We start from the raw sequence: 17399 nt of genomic DNA on the forward strand, positions 1-17399 counted from the left end.
CTCAATACTTCAAATAGTTCAATCTATTTTATCTGCTATAGTATAGCATAATGAAACAAAATTTTCAAAATTCTTGTGAGATTTCTAGCTTAACTGGAATGTTTGCATTTTAGTAGCATAATCCATTAAGTTACTGGAACTGGCTGAGAAAAAAATTCAACTAAGTTTAGATAACTACTGTCAGATTTGCTACTTTAAGTACCTTTAAGTACATTTAAAACCTTTAGCCTATGAACAATGTCTTTTTTATATAAACAACATCTTCAGGTAAAATATTCTCAAATTTATAAGTCACCGCAATTAAATGTATTTTTTGTATAATAATTTTAATCATAAAAATGCTGGTTTGATGGTTCATTGTCACATAAGAAGCAGCAAATCAAAGTGCACACTGAGTATTTTATGTACATCATTTGAAGAAAGAAAAAGCTTTTGTAAAAACACCCCTAGGGAAAACTTACACTTGTATGGATTCAAATAAGGATCGGCATAATCAAACAAGATGAGGTAAAAAATGAAATGGATGTCTCATGGGTGTCTCAGCAAGGTACACTGAAGTGAAATAAAAAATTGTTTACCCATTGTCACAGGCAAAACCTCATGATGTCCTGCATCATACAAAAGAATCATCTCCCTCTCTTCTACTCTCCACAAGCACTGATTTTGCTGTGGTCACATTCAAACTGTCTCAGTCTCTCCAAGGAGGCGAGGGGTAGTGCAGGAGGTCAGGGACCTGTGTGGATTGTTTCTTTCTGCTTTTCCATCATCCTTCTTGCTGTATTTTATCCACTGCTCTATGATTCTTTGTGTTCTTGCCATGCCTGAGGTCACTTGCCGTGTCCCAGGGTGCCTCTGCCTTGGCCTGTCACCTTCAGGGCTTCATTTCAGAGCAGGCTGCGCCACCAGCCTTGCTACCCAGGCCCTGGCAGGTATGCCTGATAACCTCAGCCAAAATAATCTCCTGGAAAGAGCTGATGACAAATGTTTTGAGAGTGCTGTCTTTCAGCCCTTTCCCTCGTGAATAAGTACTAATCACCATAAAAAGTTATGGGACATTAGTGCAGACTAGCAATAACGCACCCCTCACAATGAAACAGAAACCAAACAGCAAGGTTGTCTCATGAAGGAGAAAAAGCTGGCTCTTTTTCATAAATAAATAAATAAAAAATAAATAAATAAAGAGACTGGATTAACACACCCACAAATAGTTTAAATAATTAATATACTTTATGTCCCTTCCCTCCCAGTTCCTAAAAATATTCCTTTGATTTAAAGGAAGTTGTAACTGAAATTATTTGAGTTGAACTGAACCAAAGCAGCAACCTACATTTTGACAAGGCTGAAATAAACAAAAAATGCAGATACTTGAATTTTGCATTCCCATGTTTATGACAACCTACCAAAAAACCCAAGTAAACCTATGCATATATATAATTTAACCTGAGAACAAGGCTGCAATTTTAGACTTCAGAAAATGCTATTGATTCTATTCTGGCCATGAACATTGGACTTACTCACAGGCTTATGACAAAAATCAAGAAGTTTCTTCTTTTGGAAGGTACTTTTTCTAGCATAAAACACTGTGATATCTTAATAGGAGATTTTAATAACTATTCAAATTTCTGAATTTTCTCAATACCTCTTAATTAAAAACATGATGCTGTCAGTCTCCTGGAGGCTTTAAACAAGTATGTATCTCAAAATCTTGAATCAAGCTGAAACACAAAGATTTCTTACACAAGCCTCAGGGACCTCTGTGCTGCATAGCTTAGTTCTTGGTAGGATTTGTAAAAACCTCTCCCCTGCTGTCCACAGAAGTTCCTTCTAATATAGGAAGCAGTGGAAGGTGTTCCCACAAGGCGCACAGAGGAACAAGGATTAGCTAAGATAAAGGGAATGAAAAAAATCATTATCCCATAAAGTACATAGCATATTTTGTGATTCATACCACTCATTAATATGATCAATCTTGTATTGTGCAGATCCAAGAAAGCCAGGTGTATAATTGGGTTCTCAAAGCAGATTTCACTAAGCCTAATATCAATACTTACTGAGGAAATTCACCTTCTGTTCATAGCCATATCAGGTGAATGGTAGACTGGCTAATTTTCTAGTCTTGAAAAGCTAGTCCAGCATAACTGATGAATTGACTGAATCTGTCACTGTTAGAGATAACACATGGATTGACTTTAAAAGAAAATGTTAGATAATGCAAAAGTCACCTTTCTACATAATGAGGAAGAGTTTACTGGATAAATAGATAACCAATTTCTTATAAAAACAGAACAATAAAAAGCTGTATTTTTCATTGTATACTGAAGTGCTTGGAATTTAAGCTCCATTTTCTGAAAGACACATCAGGCAAAACTGAAATAAAACTCAGTGATTGGGGTTTGTCTTAATATGTAGTCAACTATTTCACTGTTTGATCATAAATTAGTCAAAATATATACGGAATTGAAAGTCTCCATGGCGACATCTATGAAGTCTCAATAATTCTGCTTGAGAAAAACAGAAAAGATTTTTTTCTACACATTTTTGTGTATCACGCAGAATAATTTACTCCCTTAGATAATGAAAATCTTTTCTACATGTTGATAACCAAATGGTTGCATACAAAGATCAAGTGAACTTCAAGAACCAACAGAGAGCAGTGCTATGCCAAGGTAGGTAAATGGTGTAATGGAAGTTGGGGTGGAGAGCAAAGGGGGAGAATAATGATTTAGAGGTCAATTCTTGGAAAGTTTTACATTGGTTTATGTAACAGCACAAAGGTCTAATTATTTGGATACAGATACTTCCTTCAGTAAAGTTCCTGTCCCTCTCCTTATAAAACTGTCAGCAGGTAAGGACTATTTGGACTGATGGCAGAGGGAAAAGAAAGAACTCTATAAAAATTTGTTGGTTTTATGCACGTTTTGTTCCAGTAAGCTTCTCCAGCTATGTTTAAATTACAAACTATTCATAAATAACACAACAGTGGGTACAACACAACTTCTCTAGCTGCAATGTTCAAACTCTTATATCATTTGACCTGCTGCTGTGAATAACATACTTTTTCAATAAACCAAAGAAATAAAATTTCAAGAGCTTTGCCTTTTTTTTTTTTTTTTGAGTGTTCAACATTATGTAGAGAAACGAAGGTGCAAAAGGTTGGGTATTGCCAGCTGATATTATTTTCCTTGTGTTCCACTGAAAAAGAAGCAATTTCCCCCTATGTTTTGAAATAAAAGAAAAGAACCAGACAATTTTTTTCCCAAGATATACTGTCAAAGGCTAAGCCCTTTGGGCGCTACACAAAACTGATTTTTAGTCTGCTTTACTGACTGTAGTGCAGTTTCTTTCCTACTTACATAGTGGTAAAAACCACACCTTGTTGGAACATTCTGTAGTTCGCTGGAAGGTCAGAGCATCTGTTTCATGTGTATTGCAATACTTCAGCATTAACAGCAGGCAAACTCAGACCAGCAATAGGAAGGATCAAACATGAAAACAAAATTGGTTAAAACCTGGCCCACAGAGTAAATTTATCTACCCCACCATATGTCTTTTAAAAGAAATCTGTCAAATATAAACAACTGCATGCATCTATACCAATTTATCTTCTACTTTGTTTGTTTAACTTCTTTTTTAGCAGTTCCAACAACTAGGTTGACAATATACCCACTTAGTCTATTTCTAGACTTACCAACCTTCCTAGGTGGATTGTCTAAGTGGGTAACCTATCCTTACTGAACTTTTCCACAAAGGGCAGAGAAAATTATCTATCTATCTATCTATCTATCTATCTATCTATCTATCTATCTATCTATCCATCCATCCATCCATCCATCCATCCATCCATCCATCCATCCATCCATCATCCATCTTTAGATGATTTTCATTGGGGCTGTTATTTGCTCCCCCCTCATTCTTAAACAAAACCTTGTAGACTGAATAACCTTATTTCTTTAAGCCTTTTGCATACTAGAAATTTAATTGCCATAATCCTATGTGAATTTAACTCCCCATTGCTGAGTTGCACTAATTTTTTTCATAACTCAAAATTCTATTTACTTCTACTTCTGTCCTATGCTTTTAACCATCTCCTGCTTCATACATCTTGTATATTCTCTTTATTTCAACAAATACTGAAAAATAATAATACCAGAGGTCCTTTTATCTTTTTTTTGTGGCATTAATTCATTGGAATCCCAGATACAACATTGCTGATCCTTGAACTTATCACACCAAACTTGCAGAAGAAATATTACACAGCACAGTAATATGAGACAAGACTTTCAAGAAGAAATTCGGAACAGTCTGAGAAATCTGAGAAAGCAGAATTTTCTGCCCAGCAAAGGAGTTAGATCTTCTTATTTTTAGCAGAAACTGACGTCCACATTTGTGTATTACATTAATAACACATTCACTTTTTCAAAAGCGAGGAAGGAAAAGACAGCTTTTTTGTTTCAGAATTGTTGCAGTAAAATATTATTACGTTTGAATTCAGATTATACCAGAGGCTATGAAATATTTTGGAATATATTAGCAGGGGGATAGAAAAGATGATATGGGATAAACTACACCCTTGCATACTATTTAACATTCTTAAAAATACAATACTTATTACAAACCATGATTTATTCTATGGAGAGGCCATAGATTGTGTGACAAACACAGGACTCTGATGTGTTCTCCTTTTAACACCTTCCTGAGACTCTCCATTGCTTGTTAAAAAATTTCTTTATTAAAAAAAAAAATTAGAACTTCTGAAACCTGTCCCAACAGATATATCAGATTCATAATTTAAAACCCAAACCCAACCCAACCAAACAAAAACAAAGAGGTGTTTGTCTAGAGATTTCCCTCTGTGAGATCTACTTTACCCATGCAAGCTGTTCTGTCAGACAATTTTTTGGTATAAAAAGACTTCATCTGTGACCTGCTACTTTGTTATGAAATATACTCCAATTATTTTAGTGAAAAACACTCTCTTCCAAAATATTCTTAGCTTGAAGAAGTCTTTCCTGAGGTAGGTAGCACCTAAACGTGGGAGACAATAATCTAATTTGGGTGCTTTTAAACCAGTGTCAGAAACCATCAGTAGAATGTGTGCAGAGTTTCAGATCCACTGAGGTCTGTCAACCATAGCACTGACTTGCCAGGGAGGAGGAAATAAAGTCTGGAAAGAAAACTGAAACAGCAAGTTGAGAGTTAGAAGAATTAGAAAAATTGTAAGCCCCACAAAAAGTCTGTGCTGGTTTATAATTTTTTTTAAGAGGATGGTATAATGAAGTTCTCTAGTCAAGGCAGATCTTCAGTGTAACATTCTGTACTTTTACCTTTTTCAGCATTTCTTCTCTTTTACATGAACCTTCTATAGTCTTAGTTATAGAATACTCCAGAAATATGAAAAAAAAAATTCCCCCTCTGTTGTATTCCAGAGCTTTGACATTAACTTTGCTGAGGTTTGAAACTGAAGAAAGTATAAAGGGGAAAGTAAAGAACACCTTTTCTGACTACATAATTTTCTTTCAAAATTTCTCTATTAGCTTCTTCTTGTATTCTAATATACAATCTGTCTTCACACAGAGGGCACGAAGCAATGCCCTCTATCTAATCTCCTATAAAGTATGGTGCTCTGGCAGAGGTTCTCTCATTTAATTTGTTTTGTTTACTACTATATAGGCGTGCAACACATACTTCAAAACTGATTGCACAGAAGATTCTACAAAAATATATATGGCTTTAGAAAGACACAAAGTGCAATTAACATCTTCCTGTGACTGTTCAGCTGTCCTCAAGTCCTCACCTTCCAGCAGATTAAAAGCTAGGTTAGTAGGTAAGAAAAACTTGTAGTAGGTATAGCCATTACTAAGAAAGTAACTTTTTCCCACTCCTCTTCTTTCTTTCTTTCTTTTTTTTTTTTTTTTTTTTTTTTTTTTTTTGCTATATTATGTCATCTTCCTTCAGATTTTGGGGATAGAAAACATTTTACTTGATTTGCTTAACCAGCTCACAGTACATCTATTCCACCCCAGTGGCCACACTCAACATGTGTGTTGTGTGTGTGTACATATATCATATATGTATCTGTAATTGCACATATAGATAACGTCAGTGAGTTCAGGCAGAAATTAGTCCTAGGAAAACACACTTGCTGAGGACAAAACAAAATCAAATGAACATTTGGTAAGGACAAGTAAATCAATTTTGAGAGAGAATAACAAGTGTTCATTGATACATTTGGGACTGGTTTTGGAAACCAACAAATTGAAGATATGCTGTTTTGTTTTGTACACATAGAGATTCTCATAGCATTGTAGGAAAAATTTAGATCTGCCAAATTCCATTGAATTTTTGAGCAAATATTTTGAGAGTTTTGAGAAAAGTAATTCATGGAGACTCCAACTTCAGCTGACATGGTAAGTACAACTACATTGGTATATGTCAAGATTTTAAGACTACATTTATGTCTCTTTTTTTCATAACATATATAATAAAAATATTTAACACTTAAAAGTTCTGTTTGTTACGATGGTTGCAAATCTAAAATATTTCTACTAATAGTGTGTACTTTAAAATGTAAAGCAACATTCTTTCTTTAAAGAATATATTTGTTCACATCTAGTCTTGAGAATGACTAATATTTTAATTTTATTTAGACTGCATTGAATTCCCTAATGATATTAGAAAATATTATTCATAATAATTTTTGCTAAGTATCATCTCTGAAACACAGTAATCAAAAGAGAGGCTGGGCCAACGATTAAGGTTTGAGATCAAGAAATCTGTCATCTTAGCTTTGTACATCCATCTAGAGGAATCATGAAATCTATATAGACCTCGGTGTCTTTTATTCACAAGAAAGAAACTGGTACTCGTTTACTTTTTAAAAAATAAGGTCAACAAACAAGGTTTTTCCTAAAATCAGCATACCTTATGACTGCCTGAATTAATTCTTCACTTTCAGTCCAGTGAATTCTTCACTTTCACGAATTCACCAGGAAGATGGTGCAATCTTGTAAAACTGATGGCTATATTTATGCTTTTATCAGTATTCAATAGAATAATAGCTATAATTCGAATCATTGCACTTTGATTGTGTGGAAATCAATCCCTCCACCACCATTATGTCTACCAGCATAAATAAGACCAGTTTTCCATTATTCATACAGGCTAGTTTTTGTTTGCATTCCTAAACAGTTTAGCTATTCAGTTTGTTGGCAGAGGGATTAGTTAGCTACAAACATCTTCAATTATTTTTTCTGTAACTTGACAAAACTGATTATTATCAAGGGAAATTAGACTTTCAAGAGCAATAAAACAAAGGAGAGATTAGCTGTGTCAGAGGTTTTCTATACAAGAAGAATAAGTGAAAAGACTTATCAATTGGTTTCTAATTGAGACTGATGGTAATAAAAAATAGAATGCCATTTAATTAAAAGTATATGCATACTTTAAATATACCTCCTGTTGGGTTTTCTTTGTTCCCATCAAATTTTTGAAGCATTCAGTGTATCCAATTGCCCCATATGGAATGTAGGAATACCATTTTAATGAAATAATATTTATTTTTTAATCCATTATGGTTCTGAAGTGAGTAGAACACCACCATGAAGGAATGACATTTTAAATTCAGTTTCAAAAACATTAGATAAATCCAAAGTTATCAGGCTTCTTGCTCAGACTTCATGAAAAATACATTCATGAAAGTAAAATCACCATTGTTTCTTAGCAACACCTTCATGACCAGCAAAGTATTGGGAACTCTGCAAACTCTCCTCTTCACAACTAAGAATGTAATTGGTCCATCAGTAATGAAGTAAGTTTTCCAGGATCCTAAGATATATATACACGTGACAGCTGAATAAACTCAATATAAATCTACTAAGGAAGAATATCTTAGAGAACAGAAACTTGTACATGATCAATTAATTGGGATGCCCCTGTCTGCATCAGAACTTGTTTCAAGCCAGAATTAATTGAACCTTGGAGTTGGTTGTTATGCTGAGGTGTTTTTCTTTGGTTGTTTTGGGTTTTTTCTTATGATGGGGAGGGTTTTTTGTTTTGTTTTTGTTTGTATGTTTTTATGTTTTGCTTTTTTTTACTGTGGGCAGGATGGAATTTATGCATATTTTAGAAATTCCAACTACTACTCTTTATGGGAGAACAGATTAACAAAGCTATTCAAAATCACAAATTCCAGATACAATGTGGTACCCCGATCCCAATGGCAAGCTGCATGTCTTAAAAATGTGGCAATACGTAGTGTGCTGGAATTGCTCATTAGGAGGAAAGGAGAGTTCTTAAAACATGAAAATGACAGCTCTAGACATTTATGCACAGGACTGTAATACTAGTTTCCTCTTAACTGCTTTAGGTCAAGAGCCTGTAATTAAGTTATTCTATTCCTACTGAGAGAATCATGCAACAAAAGACTGAGCAAATTTTTAAACAAATTAAAAAGGTCAAGAAATTAATGACTGAAAAAGACATGCAACTTTAAACTGTTTCCCAGCCTGGCCAAACAGCATATACTAGATTATAGAGGATATAAAAGCATTATGTGCAGTGAAAGAAGACTCAATGAAGTTTTAATTGAGAGATTATATGTAAGTGGAGATATATAAAGCAGTCAAGGTTTATTTCTTAGAAAAGTATTTGCTGAAACTGATCAAAACTGAAAGGAGTATAAAACAATGAAGATTATACAGCAAAGTGATATGAAACTCTAGGAACAAAGCAACACAATGGTATTTTGTGATGTCAAATACTGCTTGTAATAATTGCCAAATTTCAGTGAATTTGACTAATTACACAGGAAACGTGAGTAGTTTTTGGTTAGTTGAAAAGAAAGATTTTGATTCTTTGGTTACAGAAATTAAGAAGTCTAAATTTCTTCTAAAATATTAAAGCTTTTTTATATGGGCTGTCTTACAATAATATAGGTAGAATTTCTATTGCTTCTCTATATTTATTACAAAATGAATCCAAGCTTTAGACTTATATATACTGCTTTATAAGATTTTTATCAACTTTATTATTTAAAATAGTATGGAATAGTAAATCAATGACAGAGCTGGAGGAAAGACAGGAAATAGGACAGAAAATTTTCTGTCTTAGAACACCAAAATACACAATGGCAAAAATAAAGGGGGGAAAATGTTTACCATTTTTCTCATCTAGAACTTTGAAACACTATTTTCCTTTAAAATGCATTTATACATGAATTGTGTGAAAAATTTGTAAAAAAATTGTAATAGCTATTATGATAAATAATCAGGTCTTACATTTATTCCTCATATATGTGGTATGTATATACACACACACACACATATACCTTACCTTTTCATCATTATTGTTTTGAGCACTTATATTTTTCCTCTGGAAACAAGTTATATAAATCAGATCCTGTTAAATTTTTTTTAAAAGCTCAAGAATATTGCGCTCATTTCATAACAGAAACTTATAGCCCCAGGATGCAAGTGCAAAGTAAACTGGGAATTCTTCTAACAGCCAGAGATCTGCTTCCTTGCAGAATTTCTCAAAGGAACTCAGCAAGAAGTTGTTGAAGACAAGCAGTTAGTACTTTACTGTTCCTGACTTTGCTTTTAACTGTCTACAAGAAATATAACTTGAGCTAGCTTGGGCTAAATACAGGCAATATGACCCTGCAAGCCCAAGTTTGCTGTTGACAGTTTACAGATCAATTTTGTCTTTGAAGCTGGTTTTGTTCTGATTAAAGTGCATTTCCAGAGATCCTTTCCAACCTAAATGATAACCAAGCAAACCTGTGAAGCACTGGTTTAAACTAAATCCCCTGTGGCCTACTCCCCAGCCATGTGGTTCACTCATGGAATTGTTGAACTGTTTGTAAGATGCATTCTTTCAATCTGCCATGCTCTGTATCCCACAATGTCATAGAGCACAAGTTGTGATAGTGTGTGAATGGACATACTGGCCTGACAAGCAGGTCAAACATCAAACCACAGCTGAAATGCAGAGAGTAGCTTTATTTAGTTAGCATGCTATCAATTCTGGGGGATAGAGAGGCACAGTCTGGGAATTTATGATCTCTCTCTCTCCCAGCAGGAGGCTCAAGCATGTCTGTAAGAGTGTGCTATCCCTACACAGGAATTCTACTTTTCAAAACAGGCAGAGGATAAACAACACTATGCATAATAAATGGAGTTACCTACACTGATAATCTTAGCATTCCCAGCTGCAAGGCCACTTTGAGCAGAACTATTCCCTCCTTGACAAATCTTCCAGCTTTGACCCTTCCCTCCCAGCAGATGTTATTACATGTTTTACTCTTCTCAAGATTATTTGAAAGAATCAGTATGATTTCCTGCATGGCAGGCGAAGTGTCTGGAAGTATCTGTGAATCTCCCAAATACACACCAAATCTAATGCAGCTGCTTTAATGGGATCTCTCTTAGAAAACTTACTGCATGCAGAGGCAATAGTTCACAAAAGTTCTGGCGTCCCTGCTGTGTTTCTCAGTCTTTTGATATCAAAACCCTTGCACATCACCTCCTTCCTTATTATTCCTTAACCATTGTTCTGGTATCAAAGTCTGTTAGAGACAGATTTAGGCATTTAAGCATATCTAATTTCCTGTACTTGTCAAGGAAGCTGTGGTCAATACAGGCAATGGTGATATAGACAGTGCAACCAATGGGGTCCAGAATTCACTATTGGTCAATTTTCCTCAGCAGGAAGTAAGGATGTCCTTTAGGGAAATCCTAGCCACAGCATTCTGACCTCCATGGACTGTAGATTGCTGCTGACAGTAGTGGGAACAGCCCAGATCCTGATTTGCAGACATGATAGTTCAAGTGCTGTAATTAGGGGCTGAAACCCAGACCTACTGCCTGAATATGTGAGCAGCTTATTCTGCAAAGCAAGGGGAGCACAGCAATGTGTGGACAGGGAGTGAGAGGTGCTCAGCACGTCTTTGCTCCTGAGCTGAGAAGCCGTGCTAGTAACACCACTCCAACTCTACCAAAGTGGGTACAGGAGGAGAGCGGGGAATGGGAGGAGATGTGAGCAGCAAGGGAAGAAAGGCAGGAGAGGAGCAGAAAGCCCAACATAAGGCCCACAGTGACAGTACTGACATGAAGTATCTTCAATATCAGCCTGCAATTACAACAACTGCATTACCACAGTATCATTTCCTGCATTTTTAAGTGGGAACACATGAGGCTTTATGCTTGTCTAATATACTTTTTTCAGATTTGATGCTTTTGGCATCTCAGGTAGTTTTCTTAATATGATATAAAACAACGTTCAGTTATGTTATCTTGCCACTCTTAACACTGACAAAGTACAAAAAAGCTGTCCTGTATTACTGATGCCTAGAAACTTCACCAGGATGTTTCTAATCTCGTGGGGGACGGGACAGGTATAAGTCCAATTGTGTCAGGAACCCACGTCTTAAAAAAGGAACCCACTAGGCCGCGGCAAAATATCCAAATATGGATAACATTGTAACCAGACCAGTGAAGAGATTTTTGCTTTTATTTCCAGCACATCAGTCTCAAAATACAAAATGGAGACATGACAGCTCACTGATCCACACCAAAAATGTCCTCTCCAGCAGCACTGGTACAGGAATACATAAAATCATCTCAGACTAGAATTCAGCCAATCAGACACAGAAAACACGTATTGACAAGCATTCTATCCAATCCCACAAAGCACACGCAATGATAGTTAAAACAAAGACTAGTTCATAAGAGACAAAGACCAAAGTTCTATTCATGCTAACCTTCTAAAGATATACATTTAATAACCTTGTTGCCATCCTAAAGCCAATTCTACAAAAGCCTATTGTTATTTGTCACATCTACTGCTTGGGAAACTTTTCTGCTTGCATGGGAAACTTTTCTGCAATGCTAACAAAACTCCAATCTAAGGCCATTTCTTTAAAATCCTCTAACCTTATGGATTCCAACATAATCTCAGTTGGAAAATAGTCCAGATGACAAATACATATGCAGTGCTAAAACCATATTATTTGTCTATTACTTAACAATATAATAATTATCTTTAAAATCTAATTTTAACAACAAAATATTTCCAACGTGATTCTGTATAAAAATACCAAGTCTTTATTCAATAAAAAATCATTTTAATAGGCACTTGACATCACATTTTTTTATTTCTTAATGTATTTAATGTGGTACATCTCCCTCTTTTATCCACTTAAATAAAAATAACTAGCTGAATACATAATTTCTCATTGAGGTATTTACTGGGAGTAGATACTCTTCATAGTAATTTAAAGATTTTGGTGATAGCCCTTTAAGGGCTACTTATAATGAAAATCTTGCAATTACTACAGTATTTGTATTTCTAACCCTGTGTAACTTCATATTCTAGTACACAGCAAATTAATTTTAAAAAGGGTATATGCAGTCTGACTAAGAAAGATAGGCAATGAAAAATGGGCTAAATATAAAAACCCATTCATTAAAAAAAAAATCCAAACACTGTAATTTGGAGTGTTCCAAGCAACCTAGTGGACCTGACTGAAAGAAGAATAAAAAATTAGGAAAGGGAAAAAATAAATCCATTTAATGCTGCTACAGGCTGAACATACTGAGTTGTTTTGGCTTGCTCTTTAGAACTCTTAAATCTTCTATTTTGTTCTCTGAGAAAGTGTTGATAAGACCTCAAGAGCATAGGAACAATGATGGCAAGCAAGGATTTTTAGTTCAAACATTTTCTTCTGAGCCATTTGTAGGGCACAGTTTTGCCAAGTTTCCTTTCAAATCTGGGATTTACATTCAGTTGCTTCAGTAGTAACAGAGAAGTTCTATGCAAATAAAGCATCAATTAACCTGCTATGTTGTTGCTGATTCAAAATAAAGTAAATTAAGGAAACTCTTAGATATGTGCCTGCCCTTCCTTCCCCTTCCTATCACATACTCACATAAAGTAGAATATAATCTCACACTAGGCTAGGAAAAGATTCTGCCAGAAATACAGTAACAACTGTGTGCTGTCTGGGAGACAGACTGAGTAAATTGGCCTTCTGTGACATTATGCTCATATATAATGGTAAATTAATGTTGGCACTGCTCTTGGCTGTCTGCATTCACACCCAGAAATGTGGAATTCATTTAATTGGATGAATTTCAAGTAATACTGAAAACTTCTGCCAATAGCTAAATTGAATCTTCCCAGAATTAGAAAGATACAGACCTTTCCTGCAGAGAAGTGTTGAAAGGTTTGACAGACAATTGCTGACCCAAGCTAAAATGAGTAAATGTTTCAGATTGAAAGGCAGAGTTACTCAATAGCTCAATTATATAAAATCTCTGTGTATCTCTGTTTTGGGATATGTGCCTAATTAAGGAAGTGTTTGCCTTATGATTTATACTAGCATGACTAACACCCTAGAAATTTTTCTCTCCCAAAAAGAATGTTAAATTTAGCCATGGCAGTGTCTTTCTGTTAAGAGTTACCTACTTTGCAGCTTTTTAGTTTATGTCAGTCATATTTCAAAATAATCTTAGCAGTTACAAAATGAGATACTCTGGAGTGCTAGATTAGATTGCTTATATGCTCTGGATTTTATAATATTTTCCACTATAGTGGATGAAGACAATTTTTATTAAATGAGTAATAGATTACAGTATTTCTTAATATCACATGTGGATCATATTAATCATATCAGGTTCAGATGAATTTGTCATGTGTACCTTTAATAGTGACACTAGAAGTAGTGATATAACCTTCTTTGTCTTATTCTTCTCAGCTCACAACACATTAGTCCAATATTCTCACTCATTAACCTTGACACTTTATTTCTCTTCTTAGATTCCTCTTTAATATGTCAGATTCTGTTTGTCTGTTTCCCTAGTTGAGTGGCAAGTGAGATAAAACAAGATGAAATTCCAACAGCCAAAAAAACTCTAGCAAATATGCTGCTTCAAATACCTCGCCTGGCAGATTCAGTTTTCTCTTCTCTATAAGCAGAAAAGCAATGCATTATTTATAGTAATTTCCATATCACAATTATTCTTACATAAATAAAACAATATAAAAAAGCAGTGCAAAAAGACCATGTTCATCAGGTGCTTACACTTATATTACCACACAATTAAACTGATTGTTTTAATGCATTTTTTTCCTTGATATGAACAAATCAAGCTTCTGTAGATTAGGTCCAGCCGTAGTAAATGCTTATGGTGCATATAGCTGACATATTAGTAAAGTAAAGAAGAAATTGCTATAATGCTTCGAGGTCATGTCACATAACACTTGTTTAAAATAAAGTGTTACCAAGAATGATTAACTATTGCACTCTAATTGCAAACAAGGAAAATTTTAAATGACATTTCCTGTCCCCAAGCATTTTCACAACAATTTAAATGCATGTTATCTGAAACATACTGAATATTGACTTGCACATTAAAAAAAAGGTATTTACCCATATTTGACAGACTACATGCAATCTCTGAAATCAGCAATACTAAGTTGGGAATAAACCTGAGTAGGTTGGCATGCTCTGTGTGCTTCATAGGCAGCAGCAAACAGGCAGAATAGAATCAAGGTATCTACTCTACATCAATTGCAACAGACTTTGTTGTTTCCCATTTGCACACATTTTTGTTGTGGCTGTTTATTTCCCATTGGAGTCCCATTTCCTGCCAGCTATTTTCACCCTAACTCCTTCCCCTAATGTGGCTCGAATTTTTTGCATCCATTTCCTGTGAAAATTTCCTCTGGCAGAAGAGCCAGATCAGCTTGGCCTATTTTTCCTCTCCTGTAAAAACTAATCCTTACAGAACAGTTTTTCTTTTCTTATTACAGACATATCTGTCCTATAGGCTTCTCAGATTCAGTACAGTGTTAGAGTTCAGGCTATGTAGGCTGGGAAATTAGGTCACTTCATGATCTTTATGGTAAGGACAAATGCATGAGTTCTTGTAAAGGTTGCTCTCTCTTTCCTTGCTTAGCTAATATTTACCTTCAAAAGTTTAGCAGTTGAAGAGAAGTGGAAATCCAATATCCATCATCATGTAAAAAAAGCTCTGGTGTATATCAGCTATGTATATATGTTTGGGTATTTTAGAGATGCATAGATATACCCAAACTTTAGGAAGTATCAGCAAGTGTTATAAAAGGCATTTGAGATAAGCACTAAATGTAGGAAAGCCCATATTATCCAGTGCACTGCCATAGAGGAAGAAAACTTCTTGCCTTGCAAAAGCAAAGAAGAGTTGTCAAAGATAGCTTGAGAAGTTAGAGATAGCTAGTCAATGAAAAAGGACAGCATAATTTCTCCTTCAAATGGCAATCATTAACAAAATGCACGGACTTGCCACTTGTGTAGCAGCAAAAACTGTAGTTGTACTGAACTGTTCCAGCACACCACCTAGAGCAGTATTAAAAAAGTCTACCAGTGTTTATGTTGAGAACAACACAAACATTTTGTTTTGTAAAATAATGAAAAATTTGTAAAATCAAAGCCAGATCAACAGCCTTTTGTGCAATTCATACTCACTGTTGTAGAGCTGAACCAAAGCTGCTCAGAAAGTGAGTGCACTGTGGTCAGTGGAAGGAGGCGCAAGATGCTCCCTGTTTTCACTTGTTGAACAAAATAAGAAAGATGCTGACAGAATTTTAATTAACCAGAAAAATAAAAGGAAGCCTAAGGGCCAGGGAAAGCTTGAAAAAAATATTTTCAGGGAATTAATTTATTTTATAATCACAGTAATGCCTGTGGATCAGAGCCAATATTACTATATATGAGGTGATTTAGCAGCAAATGACAAGTCACACTGACTCTAACTAAGGAGTTGTTTTTCAGAACCACATTACTTGAATATCTGTAGGTATAAGGAAAGCAACCCTGACCAACTGCAGGGCCACCTTAAACCAGTTTTGATTTTCCATTTTATTCTCATGAGTTGCTGCACTATCAGAAAAGAACTGATGCTTGCATAGGAATGGAAATGACAGAGACTAGAAAGTGTTAATGCACTTCAGATATTTTCTTCTTTAAGTCTCTACAGTCATAATGGAGCACATAATGATTTCTGCCTTGAGAATTTTACTAGGAAGAAAAGGTTTTAACGAATATTCCTTTGCCCATGAATTCTATACTTTCCCTGCTGTTCAGTATTTTCCCTTCAGTATAATTCTACAGGAGAGTGTGAAGTGACTAGTGATGCCTTCTGTTCCTGTCTTTCTCTTTACTGTCACACAGGAAAGAGGTTTGGCTTTCTTCCTTCTTTTGGCAAAAAGAACTTAATAAAATTTACTTGCTTTGTTTTTGTTTTGCCTTTTTTTTTTTTTTTTTTTTCAATTAAAGGGTTGCAATTCTGCCAGAATAAAATAAATGTAGCCAAGAATTTTTTATCAATATATATTTTTATGTACCACATTCACTCAAAGATTATAGTCTTCAGAATAAGGTTACTCCACAAATTCATTTGGCAAACTTTTTTGAAGCCAGACAATTTAGTAACATTCAGTAACCAGGAAGAGGCATTTATTATTTAGTGTTTTGTTTCAGTGGTCCTTAGCCTACCAGATGCTACATGCTCCCTTCCTTTCAATGAGCTGTGGCAGACATGCAGAAATATAAAAACTAAAGGGCAGGATGCAGTGTCACATTCAAATAAAATTTACCATCTGACAACAGTCTACTGTAAAAGTACCCCTGCTCTAATTGATGCCAAGGCCAGACAAATACACGCACATAGAAACAAAAAGCTCTCACATACTGGGAGCTCTTGTGTTTCTCTATAAATGCCTCAAAAATGCAGTCAGAAGATTTATTGCTGCCTAAAATTGTGAGCCTTAATCCAGACCTAGTTTCTTCTGCAAAACCAACTGGAAATGGACAGAGCACAGGGCAGCAATCCTGGGGGCCTGATCCTCTTGGCAGACAATATTCACTTGTTTCAAAGGCCAGGACTTGCTTGCATTGCCAGCCAGTCTGAGCACTGGTTTATCAGGCAGCACTACCCTCCCACGGCTTGACAGCTGAACAGCTGAGGAGGAAAAGCTGGAGGGAGGCCAAGAGACCAGGCTGGGGCAGAGCACAGCTGACTCTACACAGGTAGATTAATGCATCCACAATGACAATCCCTATTAAAAATACTGCTTCAGGTTGAAGGCAGTGGCAAGGAATCCTCAACCAACATTCTACAGGTATTTCCTACTCTATCCTTATCCAGGATTTTATGCCAAAACATGCTGCCTATATTCCTTATGGATGCTGAAAAGGTTTAAAAAAACTATACCATAGAGGTGTGGATCAGCTGTTAGCAATTGCAATAGAATATGAAATAATAAGTAGAGATCAATTCTGCTGTTAAGTATTTTTTTAACTGCTTCAGGAGTTTCGAAACAAATTGCATTCATCAGTTACACATGCAGTGATGAAAGGC

Source organism: Melospiza georgiana, chromosome 5 (genome assembly GCF_028018845.1).
Source record: "Melospiza georgiana isolate bMelGeo1 chromosome 5, bMelGeo1.pri, whole genome shotgun sequence".
Classification (NCBI taxonomy): domain Eukaryota; kingdom Metazoa; phylum Chordata; class Aves; order Passeriformes; family Passerellidae; genus Melospiza; species Melospiza georgiana.